The 14399-nt window shown below is 44.5% G+C and overlaps 1 protein-coding gene and 1 pseudogene across 1 annotated transcript in view; both read left to right on the top strand.

Moving 5' to 3' along the window:
- The window catches only part of LOC126149225 (uncharacterized), a 118210-nt gene that overhangs the window by 65327 nt on the left and 38484 nt on the right, over positions 1–14399 (top strand). The window lies entirely within an intron of this gene.
- LOC126163244 (5S ribosomal RNA) lies at positions 4251–4368 on the top strand (annotated as a pseudogene).

Here is a 14399-nt window from a genome sequence, read left to right as displayed (position 1 = left end):
GAATACTAAAGGGCGCCTATCGTTACTGAGAAGCGTCAGCGAATAATTTCTCTCTTATCAAAAGTTTTTTCCCGTAACATCATCTGTCAACCTAAGATGTTCGATCCAAAGACTTTGAAACATCCTCTATACCAGCCCGGTGACAATTACTCCATTCTGTTGTATAAAATTCTCTTCAGCCTCAAACAGTACCTGATACCGTCTAACAGTGAACTTATCAGACAACAAGAAACGGCATTTACAGGATGTTTCAAAAATGACCGGTATATTTGAAACGGCAATAAAAACTAAACGAGCAGCGATAGAAATACACCGTTTGTTGCAATATGCTTGGGACAACAGTACATTTTCAGGCGGACAAACTTTCGAAATTACAGTAGTTACAATTTTCAACAACAGATGGCGCTGCAAGTGATGTGAAAGATATAGAAGACAACGCAGTCTGTGGGTGCGCCATTCTGTACGTCGTCTTTCTGCTGTAAGCGTGTGCTGTTCACAACGTGCAAGTGTGCTGTAGACAACATGGTTTACTCGTTGGAACAGAGGATTTTTCTGGTGTTGGAATTCCACCGCCTAGAACACAGTGTTGTTGCAACAAGACGAAGTTTTCAACGGAGGTTTAATGTAGCCAAAGGACCGAAAAGCGATACAATAAAGGATCTGTTTGAAAAATTTCAACGGACTGGGAACGTGACGGATGAACGTGCTGGAAAGGTAGGGCGACCGCGTACGGCAACCACGGAGGGCAACGCGCAGCTAGTGCAGCGGGTGATCCAACAGCGGCCTCGGGTTTCCGTTCGCCGTGTTGCAGCTGCGGTCCAAATGACGCCAACGTCCACGTATCGTCTCATGCGCCAGAGTTTACACCTCTATCCATACAAAATTCAAACGCGGCAACCCCTCAGCGCCGCTACCATTGCTGCACGAGAGACATTCGCTAACGATGACGGCGATATGCATGTGGGCAGCATTTGGTTTACTGACGAAGCTTATTTTTACCTGGACGGCTTCGTCAATAAACAGAACTGGCGCATATGGGGAACCGAAAAGCCTCATGTTGCAGTCCCATCGTCCCTGCATCCTCAAAAAGTACTGGTCTGGGCCGCCATTTCTTCCAAAGGAATCATTGGCCCATTTTTCAGATCCGAAACGATTACTGCATCACGCTATCTGGACATTCTTCGTGAATTTGTGGCGGTACAAACTGCCTTAGACGACACTGAGAACACCTCGTGGTTTATGCAAGATGGTGCCCGGCCACATCGCACGGCCGACGTCTTTAATTTCCTGAATGAATATTTCGATGATCGTGTGATTGCTTTGGGCTATCCGAAACATACAGGAGGCGGCGTGGATTGGCCTCCCTATTCGCCAGACATGAACCCCTGTGACTTCTTTCTGTGGGGACACTTGAAAGACCAGGTGTACCGCCAGAATCCAGAAACAATTGAACAGCTGAAGCAGTACATCTCATCTGCATGTGAAGCCATTCCGCCAGACACGTTGTCAAAGGTTTCGGGTAATTTCATTCAGAGACTACGCCATATTATTGCTACGCATGGTGGATATGTGGAAAATATCGTACTATAGAGTTTCCCAGACCGCAGCGCCATCTGTTGTTGAAAATTGTAACTACTGTAATTTCGAAAGTTTGTCTGCCTGAAAATGTGCTGTTGTCCCAAGCATATTGCAAAACAAAAGGTGTATTTCTATCGCTGCTCGTTTAGTTTTTATTGCCGTTTCAAATATACCGGCCATTTTTGAAACAACCTGTAGCAGTAGCGGGTCAGAAGCAGTGTTTCCTTTTGTCTGTACCAACTTGCCACAGATGGCTATCTTCGTTTTTGCAACGTACTGCGAACATCAGTAGTCCAGCAGCAGGCGCAAACAGCGTTGAGAAACAAACTCGGTATAAACGCGGCTTAAATATATCACTACAGGTTCTTCGCCAGTACTCTTTTGGAACATTGAGAATTTGGTTGCATTTAAATTCGGAGAGTAGTTCCAGTGTGCTGACCATGTCGCACGCTGGTCGACGTTTGGCATCTCTCATGGGATTACATCGCGGCGGCCACGCGCCCCGCCATTTCACCGGCGGACCTTCTGAGAATCGCCTGACGCACCAGGTGACTCCGCCAGCCACGAGCCACCACGCACGCGGATACAGGGACCCCCAGCCACGGCGCTACGGAGCAGTAATCTTAAGGAACGACGATTTATACCCTCGTTCGCTTGTCTTCAGTATTGATGATCCGTCTTGGGCCTGTACTAGGATTAATATCAGAGAAAATCCTACGAAGAGCGGCTCGTTTTGTCACGGGTTCGTTTAATGCTAGAGCGTGTCGAAGATGCTTGACAGACTATACTGTCTCCCTAAATAAAGAGACGCTACAGCCTTTGAAGTGAATACAGTGTGCAATGCGTTTGCGACGGAGAAAACAGAGGAAATCCATGTACCCACTAATTGCTGTGTGAGGATCGCCGAACTACACTGCACAACGGAAGACGATGCTGAATCGTGCAGTACGACCCTTACCTTCAATGTCACTGGCAGAAAACTTCGTCCAGGTGCTTGCCACACATGCATCAGAATGAAAAACAATTTAGTATAAAAATTATTTCCTTAGCGACTAACTGTTACAACTTGAGCAACCATAAGGTGAATATAAATGAATATATGATCTACAATTCGTACGAGAGATGAACACAAAATGCAGTGAAACAATACTTTCTACACTGCGTCCTTGACACACGCAGAAGCGAAAGCAGTGTATTTAGCATAAGCACCTTCTTCTTTAGCGTGGATGAATTATCAGTGAAATTACACACGACAAAAATACAGTAGAGTTACCGGTCACACGTTACGAAGGTAAACATGTATATGTCATCGCATAACTACGATTAACAAGTAGTGATGAAGTTAGAATTGCCAAGGGATAAAACATATCCCATAATCGCTCACAAACGAGCACTCGCAAATATTGTACAAAAATGGCTCTGAGCACTATGAGACTTAACATCTGAGGTTATCAGTCCCCTAGAACTTAGAACTACTTAAACCTAACTAACCTAAGAACATCACACACATCCATGCTCAAGGCAGGATTCGAACTTGCGACCATAGCAGCCGCGCGGTTCCGGACTGAGGCGCCTAGAACCGCTCTGCCACCACGGCCGGCAATATTGTACATAGTATGAAGGTTTGTCAAATGCCAAGGGTAGAATAAGTACACTAACGACGCACTACAAGTAGCAATCCTAGAAGTAGTTTGATCTCTAAAGCAGACGCTAGCAAATCCTCTTTTTTCCATCCAGTTAGTAGTACTGGAACGTATTTTCTGTATGTGGTTGTGAAGGTAAAAATGCCCAGGAGGTCGGTCCTACACAACAAGAAAGGAAAAATACAAAAAATTTAGAATAAATGCAAGATTCCTTCTAATATACATATTAGCGTGTAAGATGGTGCATGTCATGGAGTCCATACAGACTTTTCACTTATTCTCACAACTAAAATGGCTACCGCCAATTACGCTCTAAAATAACGTGCGTCTACCTTCGTTCATTAACAAAGAGCGAGTCCTTTCTCTTACCGAGGAACACGGAAAGTTCTTATGTTTTTTAACATTTGAAAATCAAAAATACCTGACGGTAGGCGCACGCTGTACTCTGGGCTACCGCTTCACCTTTTCTCTTTGCCTTTGAAGAAAACGAAAACATAAAAGCAAGAAATTCAAAAGGTACACCACAAGACTTCAGTGTCAGACGTTACATTCAGATGTTGTGCATCACGGAGAGGTCTGAGAAATCTGAGACTGAGCAGTACAGATGCATATGTTGACGTACCTTTTCACATCGTATGGAAGACATTAGCGAAAAGTTTGACTCATGATTTTCCATAACGCATTCATGTTGTGCAAAATACAGAGTACAAATACTTTTCGCTGACATCTAGCCATGCGGTCATCTCTTATTAGACCCGCCAACGAAAAACCATTTGAACCTTACTTTTTCACAGGAAACAGATTGATCATAGCTTTTTTTAATTTTTTTTTAATATAGTTATTTTTTTTTGCACCGACTCCATACCTGACCTCAGTCTTTTTTTTCTGTCGCGTCCGGTTTTGTCAAAATGGAACCAGAAAATTAGCATACTCGCGTAATTGGAATGAAAAGTAATTTACTGAATGATGACAATGTACAGCACTGGCTATCACTGGCAGGATTAGAATATCCTTTTATTTTGTATAAAGGGCAACGGCCTTGCCGCAGTGGATACACTGGTTCTCGTGAGATCACCGAAGTTAAGCGCTGTGGGGCGTGGTCGGCACTTGGATGGGTGACCATCCAGGCCACCATGCGCTGTTGCCTTTTTTCGGAGTGAACTCAGCCTTGTGATGCCAATTGAGCTACTCGACCGAATAGTAGCGGCTTCGGTCAAGAATACCATCATAACGACCAGGAGAGCGGTGTGCTGACCCCACGCCCCTCCTATCCACATCCTCCACTGAGGATGACACGACGGTCGGATGGTCCCGGTAGGCCACTCGTGGTCTGGAGGCGGAGTGCTTTTTTCTTAATTTGTATAAGACAATAATGCGCAGTTTCAGCTGTGTAGCCTTTTAGCAAGATGTTGTACAACTTTAAAATAACAAAGCGTCAGGAGAAGCCAATGTAGTTGCTGAATTATCCAGGCAGTCCGATGACAACATTATTCTATGTTAACAGAAATCATTAGTGAAATCTGGACGACAAACAGCTTCGCAGCACGTTGGACCTCGGCATTAATACCTCCACTAAATAAAACCGAACGGGGTGGCGGAGTGGTTAGCACACTGGACTCGCATTCGGGAGGACGACAGTTCAAACCAGCGTCCAGCCATCCTGATTTAGGTTTTCCGTGATTTCCCTAAGTCATTTCAGGTAAATGCCGGAATGGTTCGTTTGAAAGGCACGAGCGATTTCCTTCCTCATTCTTCCATAATTCGAGCTCGTGCTCCGTCTCTAATGACCTCGTCTCGACATGACGTTGAACATTAATCTCCTCCTCCTCTCCCTCCTCCACTACCTAAATAAGGAAAGAAAACAGATCATAACAATTACAGAGGATTCTTCTTCTTGCCATTGATGTGTTAGGTCTTCTCCACAGCACTTTTGGAGAGAACTGAAGTAATTCTCGACATACAACGAGTAGGATGTAGCAAAGTCTTTCGCAGAGCAGATATTAAATCCCTAGAAAGTAATGGAAATGAGGAAGATCAGGAACTTGCAATATGTGGTAACTTATGCAGATTTTAAAAAGTCCTTAACTCATTCGGCAGAAACGTACTGACTAACGCTATTAAGGAATTCGGAGCGGGTAATAAAAGAGCAGAACTAAAAAGGAACTTAAACAAACACAACATAGAAAGTAAAATTAGCAGGAGGACTGTCAAAACCTATTGCAACAGAGTCGAGTGTAAGGTAGTCGTGAGAGAATGGAGCTAGTGAAAGAATGGGGAAAATACGAGGGTGAGTCAAATGAAAACCTTAAATTTGTAATAACGAATCGAAATTTCGCGCCGTTATCCTGTAAGTTGGTAAGCGTGCTACAAACAGCGTGCAGAATGGCCTGTAGGTGGCACCATAGTGCAGATGCACACATACCGTCGCAGTATCGGTATAAAGATGGTCGCCCCACTTGCGACTTGCACCAGGGAAAAACAGCGTTCTGTTATTCAGTTTTTGCGTAGTGGAGGTGTGAAGCCTACTGACATTCTTCGACGAATGAAGGTTCAGTACGGTGATGCATGTTTATCACAGCAGCAAGTCTACGAATGGAGTAGGAAGTTCGCAAATGGTGTGACTTCAGTGGAAGATGTTCCTCGTCCAGGTGAGGCACAACGAGTTGTGACTCCACAGAACATTGCAGCAGTTGAAGCCATAGTGAAGGAAAACCGCCGAGTGACACTGAATGACATTGCATCATGTTTTCAGATTAGCCATGGGTCAGCACACCACACTGTGCATGATGTGCTCCAGTTTCACAAAGTGTCTGCAAGATGTATGCCATGGCAGCTGACTCCTGAAATGAGAGAAACACGTGTTGATGATTGTGAAGAACTTCTTCAGCGCTTTGAACGAGAAGGTGATGACTTCCTTGCAAGAATCGTTACTGGGGACGAAACCTTGGTTCACTTCCACCAACCGGAAACGAAGATAGCGAGCAAGGAATGGCGCCATTCCTCATCACCAAAACCAAGGAAGTTTCGAACAGAACCATCAGCAGAGAAGTTTATGCTGACTCTCTTTTGGGGCGGAAAAGGGCGTCATTTTGGAGCATTAAATCCCTAGAGGGACCACTGTTACCAGTGCATCATACACAGATCTCCTAAAAAATCATCTGCGGCCTGCAGTCAAATGAAAGCGTCATGGATTGCTGTCAGCAGGTGTCCTTTTGCAACATAACAAAGCAATGCGCCACACTGCCCGTACAACAAATGGTACAAATGGCTCTGAGCACTATGGGACTTAACATCTGTGGTCATCAGTCCTCTAGAACTTAGAACTACTTAAACCTAACTAACCTAAGGACATCACACACATCCATGCCCGAGGCAGGATTCGAACCTGCGACCGTAGCGGTCTCGCGGTTCCAGACTGAAGCGCCTAGAACCGCACGGCCACACCGGCCGGCGCCCGTACAACAATTGCAACTATCACAGACCTGCATTTTGAGTGTCTTCCTCATCCACCATACTCACCAGACCTTGCCCCAAGTGATTTCCATACGTTTGGACCACTTAAAGACGCAATGGGAGGAAAGAAGTTCCGTTCTGATGCATAGGTACGCCACACGGTGCATGAGTGGTTGCGCAGACTACCAAAAGAATTTTTTTCTAAAGGAATTTATGCACTTTGTAAGTGCTGGAGGACTTGCATTGAGCGTGGGGGAGATGATGTTGAAAAGTGATGTAGCTTTGTAACACTTCTGCACTATAAATAATATTTAAAAATATATTTAAGGTTTTCATTTGACTCACCCTCGTACATCATTGCCAAGAGTGTTTAACTGGGAAGAAATGCAAATAAAATCATCATAGGTCGTCTGGCTTTTGCCCACTGACCCACTGGATAGAGTCAAAGAACAGTCCACAGAATTACAGAAACAGGTATCCAAAACAGGACCAAAGGTATCATTAAAAAAAGTTCATGAACAATATCAGTGAAGCAAAACGACAGTGCAGAGCTGTACCGAATGCCTTCCGGAAGCAAGACAGCATCAGCATTGTTGTCGTTATCTACGAAGCTCTTGATGTCATGTATGAACGGCGACCGAACTACGAACTTCAAGAGATAATCGTCTCTAAACAAGTATGATGGAAATACAACTAAAACTTCTGAAGACACCATATTTCATCAGTTGGGATGTCACATAGGACAGTAACTGATAGAGAAAAATTTGTTTTTCAAATGAATCAGAAACATAAGAAGATTTGGCAGTTATTTGTGTTTTAGTTCTGCGACCACAAACGTCATTATCTCTACAGGAGGCAAGTCGAATGTGGAAACATCATTCTGTATGCATTCATAGTTTAACGGTTTGTGTTGTGTTTCTTAGAAGGACATGAAATCCCAGATTTCCATGTGCCTCGGAAAGATTGTGGAACCATTTAAAATCCATACTCTGCCTGCCCAGTTGCACTTTGCGCTACATTCCTTAATATTTATATTGACTTCTATTCTTTCATCAGCCATCTGAGTGGTTTGATGCAGTCCACCCAAGTTCCTCTCCTATGCCAAAGTCCTCATTTCAGAGGAGCACTTGCACACAGGGCCCTCAGTTATCTGTCGAATACACTCCAATCTTTTTTTCAGTTTCAACATTTTATTGATAAACGAGCCGCAACCTCTTTTTAGAATTTCATGAACCGCTTATTAAAAAAACCGTCACAAATGCAGTACTTATGTTTGGTGACTAATCCCAACTAACTGGTTCATTCTCAGTCAGTAGCAAAGTTTTGTTCTGACTTGCCAAGTAGGCACATGTTAATTGTGACAGTCATCCACGATTACTTGGTAAAGCACGTATTGCCATCCTGACGTTCTTTATTAAGATCAGGCGCTTTCAGGGCAGCCTCGCTAGGTCAGGCGTGAGAATGAACAAGTTGGTTCGAAAATAATCGCCAAACTTATGTACTGCATCTGTGACGGATTTGTTTATAAACGTTTCATGAAATATTACAATCTCTATCTTCCCCTACAGTTTTTACACTCTATAGTTCACGCAAATACCGTGAGAGTTATTTCCTGATGTATAAAGGGTGTCCCAGAAATGTTGCGACAAACTTCGAGGGTTGTAGGGGGTATCTTGAGGAACAAATCGAGGTTAGGAACTTGTGTCTGGAAAGGTCATCCTGCGATTCTACAGAGCGTCGAAGTTATAGGCGCCGGCGCCTGCCACCAGACTACCCCTTCGGCAGCAAACGTGACTTTTTATGCTGAAGGACCGTAGTCGAAACGTCTCGCGATGTTGTTTGCTACTCTGTGATCGCGACCGACTGCCACGGTCGCCAGTGGAAAAGAAGGAGCTAGCCGTTGTACAGAAAGGCCTTGTCTCCTATGAATACGATGCTCTGTTGCCTCGGTGGAGTATGGTTTCGGACACGGGTTTCGATCTGCAGTTTGTTCGTCCCCTGGAACCCTTTACAATTTCCATTTATTTCAGGTGTACAAGAGAAAAATAAACATCGAGTTTTTGGCACAATGCATGGTTCCCTTCTCGAGACACACGTTTCCAGAAATTTCTTCCTCGAATTAAGGTCTATGTTTGTTATTAGTTGACTTCATTCGGTAATGAATGCCTTCTTTCTCTGTCGTCGTCTGTTTTTTTATATCCTCTTTGTTTCGCCCATCATGAGCTATATTTTTCTAAGGTAGCAGAACTACTGCCCTTCAGCTGCCATCTGATCCCCAATTTCGGTGTTAAATTTTTTACTAATGTCATTTCTGCAGCTGCACTTTACTTTCGTCTTTATTTGTTTTACTCTCATTCCATATTCTGTGCCCAGTAGACAGACCAAATGGTTCAAATGGCTCTGAGCACTATGGGACTTAACATCTGAGGCCATCAGTCCCCTAGAGCTTAGAACTACACCACTGGCCATTAAAATTGCTACACTATGAAGATGACGTGCAACAGACGCGAAATATAACCGACAGGAAGAAGATGCTGTGATATGCAAATGATTAGCTTTTCAGAGCATTCACAAACCGTTGACGCCGGTGGCGACACCTACAACGTGCTGACATGAGGAAAGTTTCCAGTCGATTTCTCATACACAAACAGCATTTGACCGTCGTTCCGTGGTGATACGTTGTTGTGATGCCTCGTGTGAGGAGGAGAAATGCGTACCATCACGTTTTTGACTTTGATAATGGTCGGATTGTAGTCTATCGCGATTTCGGTTTATTGTATCGTGACATTGCTGCTCGCGTTGGTCGAGATCCAATGACTGTTAGCAGAATATGGAATCGGTGAGTTCAGGAGGTTAATACGGAACGCCGCGCTGGATCCCAACGGCCTCGTACCACTAGCAGTTGAGGTGACAGGCATCTTATCCGCGTGGCTGTAACGGATCGTGCAGCCACGTCTCGATCCCTGAGTCAACAGATGGGGACGTTTTCAAGACAACAACCATCTGCACGAACAGTTCGACGACTTTTGCAGCAGCATGGACTATCAGCTCGGAGACCATGCCTGCGGTTACCCTTGACGGTGCATCACAGACAGGAGCGCGTGCGATGGTGTACTCAACGACGAACCTGAGTGCACGAATGGCAAAACGTCATTTTTTCGGATGAATCCAGGTTCTGTTTGCAGCATCATGATGGTCGCATCCGTGTTTGGCGATATCGCGGTGAACACACATTGGAATCGTGTATTCGTCATCGCCATACTGGCTTATCACCCGGCGTGATGGTATGGGGTGCCATTGGTTACAAGTCTCGGCCCCCCGTTGTTCGCACTGACGCCACTTTGAACAGTGGACATTACATTTCAGATGTGTTAAGACCCTTGGCTCTACCCTTCATTCGATCCCTGCGAAACCCTACATTTCAGCAGGGTAATCCACGACCGCATGTTGCAGGTCCTGTACGGGCCTTTCTGGATACAGAAAATGTTCGACTGCTGCCCTGGCCAGCATATTTCCCAGATCTATCACCAATTGGAAACGTCTGGTCAATGGTGGCCGAGCAACTGGCTCGTCACAATACGCCAGTCGCTACTATTGATGAACTGTGGTCTCGTGTTGAAGCTGCATGGGCAGCTGTACCTGTACACGCCATCCAAGCTCTGTTTGACTCAATGCCCAGGCGTATCAAGGCCGTTACTACGGCCAGAGGTGGTTGTTCTGGGTACTGATTTCTCAGGATCTATGCACCCAAACTGTGTGAAAATGTAATCACATGTCAGTTCTAGTATAATATATTTGTCCAATGAATCCCCTTTTATCATCTGCATTTCTCTTTGGTGTAGCAATTTTAATGGCCAGTAGTGTACTTAAACCTAACTAATCTAAGGACATCATACACATCCATTCCCGAGGCAGGATTCGAACCTGCGACCGTAGCGGTCGCGCGGTTCTAGACTGAAGCGGCTAGAACCGGTCGGCCACAGCGGCCGTCAGTAGACAGATCATTCCATTCAACCGCCTCCGTAATTGTTCTTACTTCCACTGCGAATAGCAAAGCCGTCAGTGAATCTTCTCCTTGATATGCTTACACCCTGAATTTTAATCCCCCGTCTGAACTTCCGTTTTAGTTCCTTGTTTGCCTCTTCGTTGTACTGGCTAAATACTTCGTAAGGTGCCAAATCCCTGTATTTCGTAACTTTATTTGTGCCAATAACGACTTCCCATTACAGCGCTTAGACGCACGGTTCTATTATTTAACTGTGTAACGTCCGCTTTGAAAAATTATAAATGACTGTGCTGGTAAACCTCTTACATTATTTGATTTTCGAACATCTGAGCAAAACTGGACGTACTCAGACATTTCTCTCTATACTTATTCTGATCATCACTAAACCGACACACAATATTTTTAGCGAAACGCAATCTGACTTTCAATAAGCCCAACAAAAGAATGGCCCTGAATAACAATAACCTATATCTTTCATGAGTCACTTACCTCACAAAAATCTTCGTTACTCGAACTATTGCAATACAGCGAGCGCCAATATTACTAGCTAAATGAAAGATTCTAACTACTGAGGGCACTAACTACTGATAGGCATAGTTAGCAAATGAAAGATTTTGATAGAGAACAAAATATGTATTTACCTTAATAGTGTTCAAACGTTATGATGTATATATCAGTTCATGACATCCAGTCTTACAAATTTGCTTTTTCTGACGGACACACGTCCAGATCGGCCGCTCTCAAAACTCTGCCATCTCTCTCCCCACATCCACCACTGCTGGCGGCTCACCAATTGCACAACGCTACGCGCTGTTCACATCCAACTGCCCAACACTACAATACCGAATATTCCGACAATGAGTCCAACCAGCCACAGACTGCACACAGCACAGTCAGTGATTTTCATACAGAGCGCTACGTGGCGTTACCAACATAAAAACCTAAACAGCTTACTTTTACAACTGTATTTAAATAACATTAATTCAGTTACGATACGATAGTGAAATTTTATGTTGCATATATATGACAGTTTATGTAGATATGTCACGTGTCTCCATCCTCGGAGATGCGTCGAGTTGTCGAAGAGCAACCAGTTCTGTTATATACTTGGTAGACAGTTTTGTGGGGTCTAACTCGTGTTTCAATCAACTGAGCCACGGTCCCACGTATCAAAAACTCACAGTTTTCAGTATGCTTAAGGTGTCACGGTTTCCATTTCGCGATAGTTGTGAGATGACATATGCAGAATAATTCTGTTAACTTTCGTTTCTTTTCTGCGTAAAACGTCCACACGTTCCATTAGTGCACGTCTGAGAGTCGCTCTCTGTTGTTGTTGTTGTGGACTTCAGTCCTTAGACTGGTTTGATGCAGCTCTCCATGCTATTCTATCCTGTGCAAGCTTCTTCATCTCCCAGTACCTACTGCAACCTACATCCTTCTGAATGTGCTTAGTGTATTCATCTCTTGGTCTCCCCCTACGATTTTTACCCTCCACACTGCCCTCCAATACCAAATGTTACACTATTCCACTGTTACGCTACAGCCGAGGAGGACGTAGTGTCAGCAAAATTCGCGTCCTTTTCGCGTGCCTGTGGCGCGTTGATTGCGGCCGCCTTACCGCATCTTCCTGTTAACCAGCACCCGTCAATTGCTACGTATTTCCGGTGCTTGTGGTCACCTGTTGGTAAGATGGAGGAAGAGTAACTTGCGATTCAGTTCACCACTTCCTTTTAACGTATACACTAATCCTGTACATCCACAACGAATCACCTTTTATTATTTTTTATTTATTTGTGAGCAGTGATATGCAAGGTCTTACAACTCTACAAAAAGTTATTTAAATAAAAACCATTTTAAAATAATATATTTCTAAAACAGGCTAAAAATGTAAAAAAATAATGTCTCCTAGCCCCAGACGGCTTCCTAACCCCATGAAAATAGTTCTGAAAATTTGTGCTTGTGAATTGTTAATAGCATGACAATATCTGCAAAATTTAAAACGAAAAACGTGTGGCATATGGAATAAGTAATTCATGCATGAATGGTTCACCTACAGCAATAACAGTTTTATTGCTAAGAATATACGTTTTTTCGCAACGACAGCTACTCTCTACACTTCTCACTTTTATCTATATCTTGCGCCTCACGTTTTCCGCTTTAAATTTTACAAGTATTCTGTCTTAGCTACTAGAAATTCACAAGAACAGATTCTCAGGATTGTCTGTATGGGACCATGAATCCGCATGGGGCTAGGATAAATTATTAAATTATTTTATACTTTTTAGTTCGTTTCAAAAACGTGTTATATTAAAAAGCTTTGTATTTAAATAATTGAGGGCATAAGGGTCTAAAGCACTCCATCGTCGATTTTTGAGACGGTAGCGTGTATGTATTCTTGTGACACCCTCTAATCTTGTGGTGAGCCACATTTATTTGTGCTGTATGTCCACATTGTACAGTCATGTTCAGAAAAGAAACAGAACACCTTGAACGGCTAGAGATAGGATGTTCTCGCAGGACATGTAGATTAGTATGCTCTGCAGAAATGATTAGGATTTGAACCATGTTGACCGGTGGGTTCAAAGTCAATATCGATATGCTGCGCAGCGCCACCTACCGATTTGTTGTCGCTATAAACCGAAGGTAATGGCTCAGTGTGACTCGGGCATACGTGCAGGATGTCTCGCAGACGTATGGGCCAGTCGTATTGTCAAATCGCTGAGTTTGAAAGAGGGCGCATTATTGGCATGAGAGAATGTGATGCATCTGCGAAATTGTTGCTCGTGGGGGACGAAGTGTTTCGACAGTGCAACGGGTGTGTGTAGAAGCGTTCACGGAAGGCCGTAGACACGGCGAGATGGGTCAGGTCCACCATCAAGACCACACCCCGAGAAGATCGACACCTCAACCGAATGGCATTGCAGGACAGACCTGCGTCCTCCTCGGCTGTAGCGTAACAGTGGAATAGCGTAACATATCGTACACTACCAGGGGCGACAGTCCATCGCCGTTTATTACGGCATGGTTACCTGTGTATCGTCCACTTCTCCCCCTATCTTTCACAAACGTGCTAGACCGCAACGACAGCACTGGGGACAGGAATGGGATCAGACAGTGTTTTCTGACAATCCAGGTTCCATATATTTGAAAATGATGGCTGCGTTTTGGTTCGCCACAGACAGGGGGAGCTCCATCACAGTGACTGCATTCGCACAAGACACAGAGCACCACCTCAAGGCCTTATGGATGGGGTGCTATTGCGTGCAACCAAAAATCGCAGTTGGTGTCTATGCAAGCCACTGTGAGCAGTGTGACCCACATCAATTACATTTTGCGACCCCGTAGACATACCCATTCTGCACAACACCCAGTCGCCATTTTTCAGCAAGACTGCGTGTTGCTGCATGTATACATGGCTTCTTGGTGTCACATAATATCAGCCTTTTGCCCTGGCCCGCCATATCACCAGACTTGTCACCATTCGAAAATATGGTGGAACGACAAAAATGGTTCAAATGGCTCTGAGCAGTATGGGACTTAACATCTATGGTAATCAGTCCCCTAGAACTTAGAACTACTTAAACCTAACTATCCTAAGGACAGCACAGAACACCCAGCCATCACGAGGCGGAGAAAATCCCTGACCCCGCCGGGAATCGAACCCGGGAACCCGGGCGTGGGAATCGAGACCGCTACCGCACGACCACGAGATGCGGGCG

The sequence above is a fragment of the Schistocerca cancellata genome, chromosome 2 (assembly GCF_023864275.1).
Source record: "Schistocerca cancellata isolate TAMUIC-IGC-003103 chromosome 2, iqSchCanc2.1, whole genome shotgun sequence".
NCBI classification, from domain to species: domain Eukaryota; kingdom Metazoa; phylum Arthropoda; class Insecta; order Orthoptera; family Acrididae; genus Schistocerca; species Schistocerca cancellata.
Note: the sequence above shows the minus strand (reverse complement) of the source record. Positions and strands in the feature narration are given on the sequence as shown.